General features: G+C 42.2%; 1 protein-coding gene across 2 annotated transcripts in view; it reads right to left on the bottom strand.

Moving 5' to 3' along the window:
• Positions 1-20,676, bottom strand: part of ENOX1 (ecto-NOX disulfide-thiol exchanger 1) — a 625,875-nt gene that overhangs the window by 426,268 nt on the left and 178,931 nt on the right. For both annotated transcript variants that reach the window (XM_082435381.1, XM_082435376.1), the window contains exon 3: positions 10,783-10,944. The gene's annotated coding sequence lies outside the window, so the exon portion shown is untranslated. The remainder of the gene's footprint in view (positions 1-10,782; positions 10,945-20,676) is intronic.

Genomic DNA, 20,676 nt, shown 5'->3' on the forward strand with positions numbered 1-20,676 from the left:
GGAATGTCCTATAAATATCAATTGAGTCCATTTTGTTTAATGTATCATTTAAAGCTTGTGTTTTCTTATTTATTTTCATTTTGGATGATCTGTCCATTTGTGAAACTGGGTTGTTAAAGTCCCCTACTATGTTTGTGTTGCTGTCGATTTCCCCTTTTATGGCTGTTAGCATTTGCCTTATGTATTGAGGTGCTCCTATATTGGGTGCATAAATATTTACAATTGTTATATCTTCTCTTGCATTGTTCCCTTGATTATTATGTAGTGTCCTTCTCTGTATCTTGTAATAGTCTTTACTTTAAATTCTATTTTGTCTGATATGAGAATTGGTACTCCAGCTTTCTTCTTTTATTTTTATTTTTTGGCAGCGCTATTCCCTCACATTTATTTTTAAATTTATAATATGTGAATTTCCATAGGGGTGGGAAAGATGCTCCCGCTTTCTTTTGATTTCCATCTGCATGGAATATCTTTTTCCATCCCCTCACTTCCAGTCTGTATGTGTCGCTAGGTCTGAAATGGGTCTCTTGTAGACAGCACATATACGGTTTTTGTATCCATTCAGTCAGTCTATGTCTTTTGGTTGGAGCATTTAATCTATTTACATTTAAGGTAGTTATTGATATGTATGTTCCTATTACCATTTTCTTAATTGTTTTGGGTTTGTTATTGTAGGTCTTTTCCTTCTCTTGTGTTTCCTGCCTAGAGAAGTTCCTTTAGCACTTGTTGTAAAGCTGCTTTGGTGGTGCTGAATTCTGTTAGCTTTTGCTTGGCTGTAAAGGTTTTAATTTCTCCGTTGAATCTGAATGAGATCCTTGTTGGGTAGAGTAATCTTGGTTGTAGGTTTTTCTCCTTCATCACTTTAAATATGTCTTACCAGTCCCTTCTGGCTTGCAGAATTTCTGCTGAAAGATCAACTGTTAACCTTATGGGGCTTCCCTTGTATATTATTTGTTGCTTTTCCCTTGCTGCTTTTAATATTTTTTCTTTGTATTTAATATTTGATGGTTTGATTAATATGTGTCTTGGCGTGTTTCTCCTTAGATTTATCCTGTATGGGACTCTCTGTGCTTCCTGGACTTGATTATTTCCTTTCCCATATTAGGGAAGTTCTCAAGTATAATCTCTTCAAATATTTTCTCAGTCCCTTTCTTTTTCTCTTCTTCTTCTAGGACCCCCTATAATTCAAATGTTGGTGTGTTTAATGTTGTCCCAGAGGTCTCTAAGACTGCCCTCAATTCTTTTCATTACTTTTTCTTTATTCTGTTCTGTGGTAGTTATTTCCACTATTTTATCTTCCAGGTCACTTATCCATTCTTCTGCCTCCGTTATTCTGCTATTGATATCTTCTAGAGAATTTTTAATTTCATTTATTGTGTTGTTCATCACTGTTTGTTTGCTCTTTAGTTCTTCTAGGTCATTGTTAAACGTTTCTTGTATTTTCTCCATTCTATTTCCAAGATTTTGGATCATCTTTACTATCATTACTCTGAATTCTTTTTCAGGTAGACTGCCTATTTCCTCTTCATTTGTTTGGTCTGGTGGGTTTTTACCTTGCTGCTTCATCTGCTGCACTTTTCTCTGTTTTCTCATTTTGCTTAACTTACTGTGTTTGGGGTTTCCTTTTCACAGGCTGCAGGTTTGTAGTTCCTGTTGTTTTTGGTGTCTGCCCCCAGTGGCTAAGGTTGGTTCAGTGGGTTCTGCAGACTTCCTGGTGGAGGGGACTGGTGCCTGTGTTCTGGTGGATGAGGCTGAATCGTGTCCTTCTGGTGGGCAGGAATATGTCTGGTGGTGTGTTTTGGGGTGTCTGTGAACTTATTATGATTTTAGGCAGCCTCTCTGCTAATGGGTGGGGTTGTGTTCCTGTCTTGCTAGTTGTTTGGCATAGGGTGTCCAGCACTGTAGCTTGCTGGTCCTTGAGTGGAGGTGGGTCTTAGCATTGAGATGGAGATCTCTGGGAGAGCTTTCGCTGTTTGATATTACATGGATCAGGGAGATATCTGGTGGACGAATGTACTGAATTCGGCTCTCCCACCTCAGAGGCAGAGGCCTGACACCCGGCCGGAGCACCAAGACCCTATCAGCCTCATGGCTCAAAGGAAAAGGGAGAAAAAAAGAATAAAAGAAAGAAAAAATAAAATAAAATAAAGTTATTAAAATAAAAGTATTAAAAATTAAAAAATTAAAAAGTAATAAAACAAAGAAAAAAGAAAAGAAAGAAGAGAGCAACCAAACCAGAAAACAATTCCATCAATGATAACAAGCACTAAAAACCATACCCCCCCAAAAAAATAAAAAGGACAGACATAACCCTAAGAGAGATGGTAAAAGCAAACTATACAGACAAAATCACAAAGAAGTATACACATACACACTCACAAAAAGAGAAAAAGGAAAAAATTATATATATCTATATACAAAAAAAGGAAGAGAGCAACCAAATCAATAAACAAATATAGCAATGATAATAAACTCTAAATACTGAACTAAGATAAACATAAAACCATAAACAAATTAAATCCAGAAAGCAAACCCCAAGTCTACAGTTGCTCCCAAAGTCCACCACCTCAGTTTTGGGATGATTCATTGTCTATTCAGGTATTCCACAGATGCAGGGTACATCAAGTTGATTGTGGGGATTTAATCCGCTGCTCCTGAGGCTGCTGGGAGGAATTTCCCTTCCTCTTCTTTGTTCGCACAGCTCCTGGGGTTCAGCTTTGGATTTAGCCCCGCCTCTGCATATAGGTTGCCTGAGGGCATCTGTTCTTCACTCAGACGGGACAGGGTTAAAGGAGAAGCTGATTTGGGGGCTCTGCCTCACTCAGGCCGGGGGCAGGGAGGGGTACGGATGCGGGGCGAGTCTGCGGCAGCAGAGGCCAGTGTGATGTTGCAACAGCCTGAGGCACGCTGTGTGTTCTTCTGGGGAAGCTGTCCTTGGATCACGGGACCCTGGCCGTGGCGAGCTACACAGGCTCTTGGGAGGGGAGGTGTGGATACTGATCTGTGTCTGCACACAGGCCCCTTGGTGGCTGCAGCAGCCTTAGCGTTTCATGCCGGTCTCTGGGGTCCGCACTGATAGTCGCAGCTCACACCTGTCTCTGGAGCTCGTTTCGGCAGTGCTCTGGATCCCATCTCCTCATGCACCCCACAATAATGGTCTCTTGCCTCTTAGGCAGTTCCAGACTTTTTCCTGGACTCCCTCCCAGCTAGGTTTGGCACACTAGCCCCCTTCAGGCTGTGTTCACACAGCCAACTCGAATCCTCTCCCTGGGATCTGACCTCCGAAGCCCGAGCCTCAGCTCCTAGCCCCCACTCCTCCCGGCGGGTGAGCAGACAAGCCTCTCAGGCTGGTAAGTGCTGGTCAACACTGATCCTCTGTGCGGGAATCTCTCCGCTTTGCCCTCTGCACCCCTGTTGTTGTGCTCTGCTCTGTGGCTCTGAAGCTTACCCCCCGCCCACCCCCCGTCTCTGCCAGTGAACGGGCTTCCTAGTTTGTGGAAACTTTTCCTCCTTCACAGCTCCCTCCCACTGGTGCAGGTCCCGTCCCTATCCTTCTGTCTCTTTTTTTTCTTTTTTCTTTTGCCCTACCCAGGTACATGGGGAGTTTTTTGCCTTTTGGGAAGTCTGATGCCGTCTGCCAGCGTTCAGTAGGTGTTCTGTAGGAGTTGTTCCACATGTAGATGTATTTCTGATGTATTTGTGGGGAGGAAGGTGATCTGTACGTCTTCCTCCTCTGCCATCTTGAACGTCTCTCGCTATTATTCTAGTTCTTAAGCTGTGACACACACAGCTGCTGTTTTACTATTCCTCATGATGTAAATACATGTTATGTATTATTCATTATATGCATAAAATATTTCATTAAAATCCTAAAAAAGTGCTGTGGAAGGGAGTGAGCAGCAAACCCTGGGCAGAACTGGGGACTCGGCCAGGTATGTCTTTGATTCCCTCCCACCTGCATCTTTCCTCAGACTTAAAGGCACACCTTATAGGTTCCAGCCACAAATCCTGCCAAAGGATAATCAAGGTTTGGGCTCATAAAAGTTTCAGGTAATACTTCCCAAGGCACCTTTGAAATGAACAGACAAGCTTTGGCTTTGAAGTCCTCCCAATAAGCCCCACATCTGCCTGGTGTCACCTTCTCCCTGGGGCGCCCCACCCCCACCACACAAGCTCCTCAATGGAGGTGACTGGGGCGACGTGCAGACCACTTCAAAAAGCTTCCTGGAGCTTCTTCTAGACTAATTACTCCTAACTATCACAATGCTCTGTATGTATTTTTCACAGTATATGGCCGGCAAGTTTTTAATCATTCATCTTAGTGGGGAAAAAAATCATTTGAACCACTTTTGGACAGATATGAGATGTGAAAGGAATCCAAGGAAATGTACCAGTACAATGTCTTGTGATTAGATACCTATTTAAATGTAAGTGAGTTCTAGATTTAAGACTTTTGTGGCTGTATGTCAGCTGATCGATGTTTCCTGAAACATTCAGTCTTTATAAACATAACTTAGTGTATTTGTGGTCATTTAAAATCTTGAGTGTCTGAGACAGGTAAAAATGTGTGATTAAGTAACTTCTGGGAAGAGTCATGTGGTTTTATTCATAGGTGATTAAAAATACTATCGCTGTTTTAATAAAAACAAATACACATAGAATGAAAAACAAAATCCTAGGGAAAAAACATTTAAGGGATAGACTACTTGATTTACTCGTAAATAATAGAACATCAGTATATCTATTAGTATGTGATTTAAGTTAATTCCTCAAAATTAGTTTGGTTGCATTTTTATTTATTTACATATTTTTAACATTTATTTATTTATTTATTTTTAACATCTTTATTGGAGTATAATTACTTTACAGTGTTGTGTTAGTTTTGCTGTATAACAAAGTGAATCAGCTATATGTATACATATATCCCCATTGGTTGGATTTTTAAATTTTTACATCAGTATGCAGAAGTTATTGGTACAGATTTTTCTATGCTGAAAATGCAATCTTAATGAAATATATTATGGAAGGAAGGGAGGGAGGGAGGGAGAAAAGAAGAAAAAAAGAAAGGAATTAGACTTTTGCTAAAGACAGCCTACATGATTCAATTAAGCCAACTTAAGGTGCACTGATATTTGCCAGATTACTATCCTTCTCTGCAGAGAAAAGGTCCTAAAACTGCTATTGTTTATCACAAACTCTCCTAAAGTCAAATTTGGATCTGATAAAGTCAACAATTCTTCAGCACTCTGAAAATCAATCTCAAGTAGAAGTTGCTAATAATTATTCCTTTGCCGGGTACCCATACAAAAACAATGTCAGAAATTCTTAAAGTTCTACTTGATATTCTACATCAGGGGGTCCCCAACCCCCGGGCCATGGACCGGTGCCAGTCTGTGGCCTGTTAGGAACCAGGCTGAACAGCAGGAGGTGAGCGGCAGACGAGCAAGCAAAGCTTTATCTGTATTTACAGCCGCTCCCCATCGCTTGCATTAGCGCCTGAGCTCCACCTCCTGTCAGATCAGTGGCAGTATCAGATTCTCACAGGAGCACGAACCCTACTGTGAACTGCACATGCGAGGGATCTAGGTTGCACGCTCCTTATGAGAATCTAATACCTGATGATGTGAGGTGGAGCCGAGGCGGTGATACTAGTGCTGGGGAGCGGCTGTAAATAAAGATTATCATTAGCAGAGAGGTTTGCCTGCACAGAGACCATAATAAATCAGTTGCTTGCAGACTCATATCAAAACCCTATCAGTGAGTGGCAAGTGACAATTAAGCTGCAGCTGGTGGCAGGCTATAGTGGCAAGTGAGTTGATGTACTTCAATTGTACAGCTGCACCTGGTAGCAGGCTTTAAGTCAGAATCCAACACTTATTTTAGTCTGTACGTGGCCTGCCCATTATTCTATTTACCACTTCCGTCCATGCCTCTTTCCCGCACCGCGCACTTGTCTCAGTCACGGTTTTGGTAAGCCCTCAGGCTAACCCTAGCCAAAATTAGTAAAAAACAAACGTTGCTGGAGAGCTTCTTTGAAAAGGGGGAAAGACCCAACGAGGAGACAGCAGAAGACTCTAAGACTGCCAACAAAAAGAAAGCTGCATTTCAAAGAAAATACCAAGAGTCCTACTTAAATTATGGGTTCATTGCAACAGGTGATTCACATTCTCCAAACCCACTTTGTATAATATGCAGCGACCAGCTATCCAGCGAAGCCGTTTGGAAACTTTCAAAATTGTTCCACCGGGCTTCCCTGGTGGCGCAGTGGTTGAGAATCTGCCTGCCAATGCAGGGGACACGGGTTTGAGCCCTGGTCTGGGAAGATCCCACATGCCGCGGAGCGACTAGGCCTGTGAGCCACAATTGCTGAGCCTGCGCGTCTGGAGCCTGTGCTCCGCAACAAGAAAGGCTGCGACAGTGAGAGGCCCGCGCACCGCGATGAAGAGTGGCCCCCGCTTGCCGCAACTAGAGAAAGCCCTCGCACAGAAACGAAGACCCAACACAGCCATAAATAAATACATACATAAATAAATAAGTAAATAAATAAATAAAAATTTTAAAAAAACTGTTCCACCACATGGGGGCCAAGCACCCTGCATTAAAAGACAAGCCTCTGGAGTTTTTCAAAAGAAAAAATGTGAACACAAAGAACAGAAGCAATTATTGAAGGCCACCACTTCATCAAATGTGTCTGCACTGAGAGCATCATTTTTAGTGGCTAACCGCATTGCTAAAGCTAAGAAGCCCTTTACTATTGGTGAAGAGTTGATCCTGCCTGTTGCAAGGACATTTGTCATGAACTTTTAGGAGAGGCTGCGGTTCAAAAGGTGGCACACGTCCCTCTTTCGGCTAGCACCATAACTAGACGAATTGACGAAATAGCAGAGGATACTGAGGCACAACTGTTAGAGAGGATTAATGAGTCACTGTGGTACGCAATCCAGGTTGACGAGTCTACCAGTGTTCACAACAAGGCAACAATGCTTGTTTTGTGCGATGTTTTTCAGGAGGATGTGCATGAGGATATGTTACGTGCACTTTTGTTGCCAACCAACACCACAGCTGCAGAACGATTCAAGTCTTTGAATGATTACGTACCAGGAAAACTGAACTGGTCATTTTGTGTCAGTGTATGCACAGATGGAGTGGCTGCCATGACTGGTTTCACTACTCCAGTCAAAGAGGTCGCTTCTGAATGTGAGTCTACGCACTGTGTCATCCATAGAGAAGTGCTGGCTAGCCAAAAAACGTCACCTGAGCTTAACAACGTTTTGCAGGATGTGATTAAAATTATCAACCACATTAAAGTACATGCCCTTAACTCACGTCTGTTCGCGCGGCTCTGTGAGGAGATGGACGCAGAGCATACACATCTTCTCTTATACACAGAAGTGAGATGGCTTTCTAAAGGTAGTTCACTGGCCAGAGTTTCTGAGTTCTGAGAGCCGCTCCAGAGATTTCGTTTAGAAAAACAGTCACCACTGGCAGCACATTTCAGTGACACAGAATGGGTCGCAAAACTTGCTTACTTGTGTGACATATTCAACCTGCTCGACAAACTCAATCTGTCACTTCAGGGGAGAATGACAACTGTGTTCAAGTCGGCAGATAAAGTGGCTGCATTCAAAGCCCAACTGAAATTATGGGGGCGACGAGTAAACACTGGGACTTTTGACATGTTTCAAACAGTAGCAGAGATTTTGAAAGAGAATGAACCAGGGCCTTCTTTCTATCACCTATTGCAGCTTTCAAAAGAGTGTGAGCATTACTTCCCAACCACAAAAGATCCCCAAACTGGGAAGGAATGGATCCGTGACCCATTTGTGAATAAGCCAGGTGAATCGACTTTGTCCGTGCTAGAAGAGGATCGACTGTTTGAGATCTCAAATGACGGTGGCCTTAAAAGTATGTTTGAGACAACTTCCAATCTCCATATGTTCTGGATTAAAGTCAAGGCAGAATATCCTGAGATTGCCACAAAAGCACTGAAAAGCCTGCTCCCATTTCCAACACCCTGTCTTTGTGAAGCAGAGTTTTCTGCAGTGACAGCAACCAAAACGAGATCACGGAGTAGACTGGACCTAAGCAACTCATGTCGGGTGTCACTGTCTCCCATCACCCCAAGATGGGATCAGCTAGTTGCAGGAAAACAAGCTCAGGGCTCCCACTGATTCTGCATTATGGTGAGTTGTATAATTATTTCATTATATATCACAATGTAATAATAATAGAAATAAAGTGCACAATAAATGTAATGCGCTTGAATCATCCCAAAACCATCCCCCACCCCGCTCCGGTCTGTGGAAAACCTGTCTTCCATGAAACCGGTCCCTGGTGCCAAAAAGTCTGCAGACCACTGTTCTACATCACTGAAGTTCTCAAAAATATTAGTACCTCTCATAATAATTACTCAGTAACAGTATTTGGCTACTGTTTCGTATATTGACAGAATAAATACCAACGAATTCCAAGAACTGCTAGTATTCTTGGTTTAAAATTTTTGCTAAAAATTGTTTTAGAGGAGAGCAGCAGTCTAGGGTCTGGTAGCGATTGCTTCCTGGATGACTTCCTCACCTATTTACCTTCCGGCAGGTTGTGTGGATCGACAGTTTTGCAGACAGCAAAGGAATTCTACTGTTTTGCCCAGAGTGCACCTTCAGGTCTACATACTTCCAGGGAAAAGGACCAAAATAAAGAAACAATTCCACAGCCTTACCCACTGATGGATCAGAAATAAAATTGTTTGGGGATGGGGTGAGCAGAGAGAGAGTCTGTGAGACCGCCAGAGAAGGGTCCCTCCAAGTCTCTGAGTCAGCTGCTAATTCCCCAATTTCCTTCTCTTGGTTACCCTGTCTGTAGTGAAACCCTTAAAATGAAACCCTTAAAATAAATTAAAAAAAAAAAAGAGATGCCTCTTTTCTTTTAGCAGATGTACTCTACTAGTTGAAACAATCACAAGACAGCCCAGATTTCAGGGGAGGGGACAGAGTCCCTAAAATAAAAAAAGCAGCCCTTCAAAACCTTCAAAGCTTCTCTGGAAGGTGAAGTCAATTGGGAGGAGCTACAGAACATGTTTCCTGCTTAGCAGGAATCAGAGAGGGAGGGTGGGGAAGCCCCGCTCTTGAGGACCTGTTTGGATTTGTAATTCTGTGGCTTTCCCCCACTCCAGCACACACAGGCACCCCTTTTCAAACAATTCGTCAGCCTTCCTCCAGGGAAAGATCTTGACTATTTAAAACTCAATTCACAGTGAGGATGCTCCACAAATATTAGTCATCTGAACTCCTCCCCCTTCTCCTCTTGTCAAAATATACTATCTGTTTTGCACAGAAGCTGAGAGATGGAGTTTGGAAGCACGCTGAAACTAGAAGTTCAGGCAGTTGAAACCATCTGGGTTTTTGGACCACAGTCTGATCCTCATATCTTCAAGTTCCAGCAGGATCTCTACAAGGTCAGCCAGTTGATTGTCTCTTACGGAGCCCCATCAACACCAACCCCATTTGCTCTCGCGTGGGTGAAAGTATGTGGAATTGCAAGGAAAGAAGGCAGAAGAAACTCCCAAGATGTGCAGACAATCTGCCCTTTAAAATATTTCTCCTCCCTTTGCAACCTGGAATGCGGACCACAGGAATGTAGTACGATCCTTGGACTAGACAATTTCAATCATGAGCAAGTGTGAATGTCTGTGATGAAAATAGCAGCTGACTTGGGTCCACAAACAGAGGTCAAGGACATCTTTCCACATGCACTGTTACCAGTGCCTGCCTGGTGTAATAGTGTGAATAAAGATTAGTCTGTACACACACACACGCACACGCACACATGCATTATTCTTCAAAACAGCATCTCCATATGAGGAGACTTATATTTGTATAAAATAATGTGTTTGAAAATTACAGGCAATGTAGCAACAATTCCTGAATTATTCTCTTGTTTGTTTAGTACTTCAGTTCAAAAGGCTAATCAGTATTTTGTTTAAGCTGCAGGAAGCAGGGCCTGAGGCTGACACACAGGACCTACAGCATCTAATTTCCGGCTGATACAGTAGGTGGTTAGGATATGCCAGGCACTGTGCTGCCTTCCATTTATCACCTCACTGAATTTACACCGCAGCCCTGGCAAGTAGGTATTATCATCTTGATTTTACAAATGAAGAAACAAAGCTTGAGTGAATTTACGTAACTTCCTATGTCCCATAGCTAACTACTGGTGGAGCCAACATTCCAACAAACCCAGGCCTAACTCGAAATTCCACACCTGAGGCTACACCACTGTTTACTGGGAGCTGGGCCGTGTGGAGGCCATGGAATTGCCCTGCTCCAGTCTCCCTTCAAGACAGCCTGCTGCAGGAAGCCTGGCTCACAGACAGTTGCTGGACCTTTGAATCCACCGTGGCTTTCCTCTGAGACCACGATTCCCTGGGGCTTCTCTCCACCCATCTGAACTTGACCAGAATTGGCCCATTCCCACCCGACCTGGGATTCCTCTAAAGCTGCACCATCTAATTCAGCTGCCACCAGCAGCACGTGACAATTGAGCACCTCAAATGTGGGTAGTGTGGCTAAGGAGATAAATATTTAATTGTATTTCATTTTAATTAATTTAAGTCTAAGTAGCCCCAAGTGGCTACTGGCTACCATACTGGATAGCACAGACCCAGAACACTTCTGTGGCTGCAGAAAGTTCTATTAAACTGCACCGCCCTAAAAGGACAACTTCTGCTTAAAGAGATCATCAGACTGAAATCTGCGAAGATCCGCAGGGGAGGTGAAAAAGACTTACCTACCTGAGAGGCACTTCCCTTTGAGATAGTCGTCCCAGAAGAGCCTGCAGACACTAGGAAGATGGTCAGAGGTGAAGAGAGGTGGATGGACAGCAGGAAGGCAGCAGCACGGAGCTCAGGTGACTCAGAGACACACTGCCTCGCTGGGGCTGGTCGCGCAGCTGGGGAAACAAAGTGCATCTTAGAAAGGGGAGAGTAGCATACCTGGGTCAATGGGGCTGAGCGAGCAGGATTTTATGTGGCCATTGAGAGAGAAGGGGAACGAGGACCCACGTGAGGTACAGGTCTAGGCGTAATACCAGGTAGGAGGAGTTAGTTACATTTTTTTTCCATCGGTTTCTCCTACTCTTTTCTTTCTCCCTGATTATCTGACTCTGATCTCCTTACAAAATCCTTACCGTCCCCCGTTCTCCTCCACCCTCCAGCTACCAGAAAAAAAAAAATACCTGCAATAAATATTTTATTTCTTTTATGTATTAGACTTTCATGTTCATTAGTCTTCATGCAGATTAACTGAGCATTACATTTTTTTTCTCAAGAAAAGTTAACTGTTTTTTGAACATGTATTACGACCCTCAGTTAACATTCTTTCATTAGGTCATAGAGTCAGTGGTAAGATGAGGTTATACTTTTTACCTTCATCAGAGGTATTTTCACAGGAAAATGTGGGCTAACACTAGCTTTCTTGTATAAAATAAGAATAAAAAATCTTGCCAAAATAAAATACGCTTAAAAAATACGTACAGGGCTTCCCTGGTGGCGCAGTGGTTGAGAATCTGCCTGCCAATGCAGGGGACACGGGTTCGAGCCCTGGTCTGGGAAGATCCCACATACCACGGAGCAGCTAAGCCCGTGTGCCACAACTACTGAGCCTGCGCGTCTGGAGCCTGTGCTCCGCAACAAGAGAGGCCGTGACAGTGAGAGGCCCGCGCACCGCGATGAAGAGTGGCCCCCGCTTGCCGCAACTAGAGAAAGCCCTCGCACAGAAACGAAGACCCAACACAGCCAAAAATAAATAAATTAATTAATTAATTAAAAAAAAAAATACGTACATACAATTTCACTTACTGAAAAGCTATAATCAAGGCAAAGGTCTTTTCTTAAAACAATCAACTTTAGGAGCGACTTGCAAATTAATGTGTTCTTTTCTTTAACAGTCATTAGCCTGAATTGGTACCTAAGCCATAACATGAGAAAATAAAAGATTCATATCAACAGTTTTAAATTCTGTAGCCTCAATTCCCAGATATACTCTTAATAGTTGGTTTTATGAATTTCTCTTTAAAATGTGTGAAATTAATACATTCATCTAAAAAGGCAACTGAGAATCCATACACAGCTCAAAACTACAAACTTCAGAAACACAGATGTTCTACCAAATTCTCAGTTGCTTACTCCCAGCTAAATTCATCACTGAGCGTTAAAAAGATTTTCTAAACTGTCGAGGACAAAAAAAAAATGGTATTATACATTCATATCTGGCTCTGTCACCATCTAGGGCATGTTACTATAGACGTTAAACATCTGGGCAGGAGGAAAGGATCTATTTGGGAACTTTTGGCTACCATGACAACTGAGCGTAAGTCTCTCAAACAGTTCGGTCTCTGCTCCTCTACTTTTAACACCACTGCAGGCCTTTCATTTTCATTCCAAAAGCCCAGAGTAGGTACCATTGTAAAACAACAATCATCACAGTAAATAATATTTACGTGTAGGAAGTCAGTTCCTAGAGCATGTTTCTCTTGCTTCTGTCCTAGTTTATTACTGTGGGTAGGACAAATTCTTTCTAATTGCAGTGATGCAGTTAAAGTAGTTTGGACTTCATGGCTTTTAGATGAGGAAGTCCTCTATTTCTGAGTTACTCAAGAGATGGTGCTTAGTGAAAAAGTCTTAATGAAAATTAGCCACCATTATTTTTCCCATGAAGAAGCCTCCCTTCTGGATGTTAAAAATCTTTATCAAAATTCTAAATGACACAGAATATGGAAAATAATAATTACAGCTTTCATGTAGTCATGTTTTCTGTATATTGGATGTGCAATGCACTTTGTACACATCATTTTATATTTATTCTTCAAAACTACCTGTAAAGTTGGTATTATTATTTAGATCTCACAGTTATGGAAACTAAACTATGGAGAAAGGTATAACAACATTCACTCCACAGATATTTACTGAGTGCCTACTGTGTGCTAGGCACCAGGAGTATAATGGTATGAAGCATTATAGCATGTCCCTACTTCCGTGGAGCTAATCATGCGTGGGCAAAGGGAAACAAACAGCTAGTAAGGGACGGAGGCAGTAACAGAGAAGCTAATTCTGGTTTGAGTGTCCAAGATGGCAGAGTAGGAAGCCCCAAACTCACCTCCTTCCATGGACACACCAATATCATAACTATTTACAGAGAAACTATCTATGAAGAAGACCTTAAGACTAGGAGAAAGTATTTTCCACAACTAAAGATATAAAGAAGGAACTGAAATGAGATAGGTAAGAGGGATGGAGAATTGGTATAGTCAGAACCCACACCGCCAGGTAGGTGAGCTACAAACAGGAGGATAATCACAATTGCAGAGGTTCTCCCCAAGGATCGAGTGGTCTGAGCCCCGCACTGGGCTCCCCAGCCTGGAGGTCCTACACTAGGAAAACAAGCCCCCAGAACATCAGGCTTTGAAGGCCAGCAGGGTTTGCATTTGAGAGAGGCGGAGGGCTATAGGAAACAGAGACTCCACTCCTAAGGGCACATGGAAATCTCACACACTCCAAGTCCAGCACAGAGGCAGTGATTTGAAAGGAGCCTGGTTTGGACCCACTTGCTCACCTTGGAGAGCCTCCTGGAGAGGCAAGAGGCAACTGGGACTCCACTGGGAACAAAGACACTGGTAGCAGCCACTTTTAGGAGCTCATTTAACCACAAGGACACTGACGATGGTGAACACCATTTTGGAGTCCTCCCTCTAGCTTATTAGTGCCAGGGACTTACCTGCCCACCAGTAGGCTGGCACCAGTGCCAGACACACTCAGGGCGTCACAGCCAGGCAAGCTGGGACCTGGCCCCATCCACCAGCAGGCTGGCAGCCACTGCATGAGGCAGGGCCTGGTAGTCAACCGAGCCAGGAGTCTGCCCTGCATATCAGCACACCCAAAGTAGCCAGCCCGCCACAACAGAAGGGCCCACAGAGCCCACAGAAAAGCATATCGCTAGAGCATATAGCTCTGGTGACCAGAGGGGGAGTGTGCGGCTGGGCCCAAAGGATGCCTCCTAATTCTCTCTCTCTGTGCACAGAAAAAAACTAAAAATGGATTAAAGACTTGAAGAGCTGAGACCATAAAACTTCTAGAAGAAAACATACGCAGTATGCGTTTTGACATCGGTCTTACAATATTGTTTTAGATATATCTCCTCAGGCAAGGAAACAAAAAAGCAAAAATAATCAAATGGGACTACATCAAACAAAAAGTTTTTACACAGTGAACAAACTGAAAAAGTAGCCTACTGAATGGGAGAAGATATTTGCAAATCATATATCTAACAAGGGGCTACTATCCAAAATGTGCAAAGAACTCATACAGTTCAACATGAGAAAAACAAGCAACTGGTTTAAAAAATGGACAGAGGACCTGCATAGACATTTTTCCAAAGAAGACCTACAGATGGCCAACAAACACATGAGAAGATGCTGAACATCACTAAACATCAGGGAAACACAAATCAAAACCACAATGAGGTATCACTTCACACTTGTCAAAGTCAGCACTGCAAAAAAGACAACAAATAACAAGTCCTGAGGAGATATGGAGAAAAGGGAACCCTTGTGCATTGTCAGCGTGAATGTAAATTGGTGCAGCCCCTGTGGAAAACACTATGGAGCTTCCTCAAAAAAAGGAAGCTGGTTATACACCTGTCTCCCCAACTCCCATTCACACTGGTAGCCTGAAATTAGCCATGCTTGGCAAATGCTAAAAATTAGGCCTCTTTTCTCCCTGAGAGCCAAATTACTAGCATAGCACTCTCCTCCTAAAAATATATTGCCCCCCCACAAGGAAATATGCTTCATGAAGGTAGAGCTTTTTCTGTTTTGATCAATGCTTTCTCCACAAGACCTATAGTGCTTGGCACATTGTAAGACGTAAATATTTGTTGAATGAAATAATATTTTGTCGTAGCTCCTACACTCAAGCAGATTGAAAGACGACTACCCAAACTCCAAAATTCCATTTTCAGAACTTGTATAAACACGTTCTGTGGTTCAGAAAGTCTGGCCCTTTCCCAAGACTACTTCATCTGCTCATAAAGGGGTCTCCTCAAAAAGGGAACCCTCCTACATTGTTGGTGGGAATGTAAGTTGATGCAGTCACTGTGGAAAACAGTATGGAGGTTCCTCAGAAAACTAAAAAACAGAATTACCATATGATCCAGCAATCCCACTTCTGGGCATATATCCAGACAAAACTATAATTCAAAAAGATACACGCACCCCTATGTTCATAACAGCAGTATTCGCAATAGCCAAGACATGGAAACAACCTAAATGTCCATCGACGGATGAATGGATAAAGAAGACGCAGTACATATATACAATGGAATACTACTCAGCCATAAAAAAGAACAAAATAATGCCATTTGCAGCAACATGGATACAACTAGAGATGACCATATTAAGTGAAGTAAGTCAGACAGAGAAAGGTAAATACCGTATGATATCACTTATACATGGAATGTAAAATATGACACAAATGAACCTATCTATGAAACAGAAACAGAATCATGGACACAGAGAAGAGACTGGTGGTTGCCAAGGGAAAGGGGGCTGGGGAAGGGATGGAGTGGGAGGCTGGGGTTAGCAGATGTCAGCTTTTATATATAGGATGGGTAAACAACAAGGTCCTACTGTAGAGCACAGGGAACTATATTCAGTACCCCATGATGAACCATAATGGAAAAGATTGTATAACTGAATCACTTTGCTGTACAGCAGTAATACAACATTGTAAATTAACTATACTTCAATTAAAAAAAATAAAAAAGAAAAAATGAAATAAAGAAATAAAGAAATAAAATAAAGGGGTTTCCTCTCTGCCTGCATGGCTGCTGAGCAGAAGATACAGGACTCGCCAGTGAACCTCAGTCCCTGGAAATACTTCCAACTGAAAAAGGGCAAATAGCAAATTGTGAGAAGTATGACACAGCTGGCTTTCACTTTTATTGTAACCTGTTGGAACAAATACCAAACTACAGGCGATATGGTGTGCTATGAATAAAATTGCAGAAAAAGGTTTGGGCTCCTTTAAAATACACTATTTAGAATGTGAAACTACTTTTTTTTAAAAGTCAAGGAGCAGTTTACCAGGAGCTCTGAAGGCAACACCAAGCTGACAAGGACCTGTAGAGTTGCAACAGGATTCTTTCACTTATCTAAGGATAGCTCTGTGTTAAGTGGGGTGTTTCCATCAGAGACAGAACATTGCTGACCCGCTGAAAAGTGTTAACAGGATCTTAACTAGATTTTAGTGAAAATAGTTGAGTGTTAGCAAGCTTGTTGAAATCCGTGGAGGCGATCAGAATTCTGTGGGGAAGCTGGGAGAGTCTCTGGCAAAGATAATAGACGCAAAGTATTGGATTAATTGGGCCAAGAGTACCTAGTTTGTACTTAGCGTGCAAAGAGGTTCATTTTTCATAAATAACACTTTCTAACTTTCCTTACATAGGTGTTACCAATATATCCCAAATAACTCATTTATAATTGCATAGCTTATTAGTAGAAAGTTCCTTATAATTTTCCTTATTTTCAACCATTATCAGTGGTATAGTAAGTTAAGACATCCTCGGCAGCAAAGTTACCAAAACTCTGGTCTGGCCACAGAGGAACCCTGGCCTGATGTGTGTCTAGTACTTCCGTTCCCCTCAATGAATCAGACCCATTATTTCACATGATCTACCAACAATTCTGTAGGGTGGATATGACAATCCTCATGTTATAATTATGAAAACCGAAGCCCAAGGAGGTTACAACTTACCAGTCAGGGCAAATATGGTCACTAAAATCCCAGACCACAGACCCAAGAAACCTACTGCTCTTTCTACCACAAGATGCGGGGTCTACTGGAATAAAATTTAGTCTCTTCGGGGATGTGCTGGACCTGGGTAGATGTGAGGATGTCCTAGCTGAGCCTCAGGTAGAGGCATCTTACGGAAGCTCTACAGTCCTGATCCCTCAGTCTTATCTGGCTAAATTCCACCTTGAGCTTAGCATACTGCATAAGGCTTACAGCCAGTAGCACCCAAGTCACTGAGCTGAGAATCATCCGGGAAAAGGCAGGAGTAGGGGGCCTCTGCCTGGTGCCTACAATGCAGGTTGGCAGGAAATAATCCCTTCATGTGACACCACCTGTACAATATATTCCTCTGTTACATGTTCCTGAAAAACGTCTTAGAAACACATCCTCTGCGTTACTAAAGACACTTCAGTAACTGAATCCTTAATTCAACACATGAAAACATCATCTTATTTTGAGGGGTGAGAACGGGTAGGAGTATGGGAAGGGCAATGTATTATTTCGGGTTGAGTCTCCTGATAATAAAAATACTGGCTTTTAAACAACATAATTCTTTTTCCCAAAAACATAAATTATTTCTCTTCTGCTCAGTGTCACAAATATTTTTATCTCCTATGCAAAGAACATTGTGCTGGGTGTCAAAAGATATAAAGATGAATAAGAAATGATTTCTTCCCTCGAGGAATCATTGATCTAATGAGAAGATGGAAATCTTTCTAGAATAGATTTTTACATGTGTCTACCTTCTTAAGAATAATATTATACAGCTTTTCCTCAGTGACTTAGGGCATCATTATGAATATCCGCTGCTGTCCTGATAACAACAATGGGCACAGCTGTAGTTAAGTTAACCAAGAACTTGCCATCTACCTCTTTGAACTGGCTAGATGGATGGATGGATGGACAGAAAGACAGATACAAATATCCCTTTGCGCTCTGGTCATTTTCCCATTCTTCCCATGCCATATATGAACTAAAGAGCCACCGTGTGACAAATGTGCTTTGAACAAGCACAGACCTGCCTTTAGTCTTCACTGAGGCACAGGGAGGGCTGAAGCCTGCTGAGCACCCCTGCTGAGTCCCCAGAGCTGCCCTGAAGGTCACTTCTTATTGCTGGGCCTCTCTCTGACGTGTCACCCACCCACCCCCCTCTTGTCACTTGAATTTCCACACTGCTGGCACCCCCCCTTCCAATCTCTGCCAATTACTCGGAGACTCTTCACTCTCTGTTGTGCTCGAATTACACTGTGCCTAAGATGCCTAGCAGAGGGCAGTCACAGGGCAGGCGCCGGAGAAAGGCTGGTGTTTGACGTGACACTTTTCCCAGTCTCTGCATCTTTCACAGGATCAGGTGGACACATACAAGATACTGCTCCTCTTTGCGGTCAGCAAACCCACAAATCACAATCCATCACTTTTTATTTGTGCGTTATCTGTGAATAAAGTTTTCTTTTTTTCCTCTCACCCCTGCACAAGACACTCATTACGCTTGCCATAACTCATTTGTAACGGTATAGTCCAATAGCTTAAAAGCTCCTTATTATTTTCATAAATTTTCTCCACCCACCAGTTCTATTTTAATAAAATAGTCACTTTGGCTTTATTTATATTTTTATAAATAATTTATATTTCGGTTATAACGAATAATTCTGGGTCTGAGTTATGTTGTCATGGACACACAATTTGAGCTTTCTAGAAGCAGCATCACCGCCATTCCGGTGTTGCTTCCTCTTACCTAATGATGACAAACCTACAGATAAGATGAAAGTGTAAGGTTCGCAGCTAAAAGGCAAAGCAATTATAAAGTATGGCACGTGTAGCATCTGATTATTTCTCTCCGTATAACTTCACACTTGCAATTGAAAAAAAAAAATGTTCTTCTCTTATTTGTAACATAAACCATGTCATGGAATCCTTTTATATTTTTTTATTTTATTTTATTTTTGGCCACGTTGGGTCTTTGTTGCTGCACGCAGGCTTTCTCTAGTTGTGGTGAGCGGGGGCTACTCTTCATTGCGGTGTGCAGGCTTCTCATTGCGGTGGCTTCTCTTGTTGTGGAGCACAGGCTCTAGGCGCATGGGATTCAGTAGTTGCAGCACGCAGGCTCAGTAGTTGCAGCATGCGGGCCCTAGAGAGCACGGGCTTCAGTAGTTGTGGCACGCAGGCTCAGTAGTTGTGACTCGCAGGCTCTAGCGCGCAGGCTCAGCAGTTGTGGCTCAAGGGCTTAGTGGCTCCGTGGCATGTGGGATCTTCCCAGACCAGGGATCGAACCCGTGTCCCTGGAGAATCCTTTTATTTTAATCTCCTTGCAGGCTCTCATTAAAGCTAGCACACATATAATTGCACTGAAAACTGATAACGATTACACTATTATGGCATAAGAATTAATGTAAGGTGCATTAACAAATATTAAAATAACTGTTACAAATACAAGAACAACATGACTGCACTACACTCTTAGGGGCTTCATTTATGTAAGAATTTTTCCCATCTCCTTCCTGTTCAAACAGACAACAGCCAGATAAATGACAGTCTCTGATCTTTACTAATAGGGTTGTTTTCTCAGAGAATAACTTCCTATGATCCCCCCCGTTTTGAAATTTTGCACCTTTCATGAGTATATGAAAATCCCAGCATTTCACTTTGCCCCATTTCAAATTTATATGACAGAGTTCCAAACGCTGGGAGCTGCAAAGTGCCCATGCTTAGGACGTATCAACCATCTGCCCTGGTCATCAAGACAGAGTCCAGACATCGAAGTGCTCATGGCATTTACGTAATGTTTATGTGCTATTTTGCAGGTGATAAATGGAGTCTAGCTTTTCCAAACTCAGACCCATCTAATTCCATGCATGTGAGTACTTTTCTTGTGCTGTGTATTCAACTGTGCATGTTTGTACTTGCTCGCTTGCCTCTCCCCCCCGCCCCTGCCATCTCTCTCTCTCTCTCTCCCTCGCTCTCTCTCTCTCACACACACACACACACACACACACACACACACACACACACACAGTCTGAGAGCAAATCACGTAGGTGCCCCAGAAAGGCTAAAGGTTTGATACCCATTCAAACTGATATTTCTAAAGTATTTACTCAACGTTTATTAAGTGGAATTGGGGAAAACTTATTTTCTATTAAGTGTGTATCTCTTCATGGTTAGTTAACAAAGCTAGTTCACACACTGAATGCACGTATCACTTTCTCGAGCTTCAATTTCTTTTTTCACAATGTTTTGGTCTCATGGCTGGCTAAAATTAGTTACTCATACTCATGAGGGCAGCAGTAACCTACACATATAGAGTTACAAAGTGGATCGCATTGTTTACGTTCAGGTTGTCAAAACATTTTCCACTTTTCCCTGGTCCTTTTCTCAGTTCAATCTTCTTTTCTCTTCAGTCTTCTTGGCTTCTTATGATTTACCAAACCAAGCAAAATCTTGGGAAGCACACTAACAACTTTCAAATTTAGATACTAAAAATAAATGTACGGCATGGTGATGATAGTTAATAACACTGTAATATATTTGAAAGCTGCTAAGAAAATATATCTTAAAAGTTTCCATCATAAGAAAGAAAAATCGTAATTATGTGTGGTGATGGATGTTAACTAGATTTATTGTGGTGATCATTTTACAATATATACATATATCAAATCATTATGTTGTACACCTGAAACTAATATAATGTTATGTCAATTATACCTCAATAAAAGAAAATAAATTTAAAAATAAATAAATCACTCATTTCCAATAAACAGACCTATATAAAATACTACTCAGTATAAGAATTTCAACTGACTGTGAATTGCCAAATTCAGGTGATTGCAATTGTGGGGAG

The sequence above is a fragment of the Balaenoptera physalus genome (genome assembly GCF_965194825.1).
Source record: "Balaenoptera physalus genome assembly, chromosome: 18".
Taxonomy (NCBI): domain Eukaryota; kingdom Metazoa; phylum Chordata; class Mammalia; order Artiodactyla; family Balaenopteridae; genus Balaenoptera; species Balaenoptera physalus.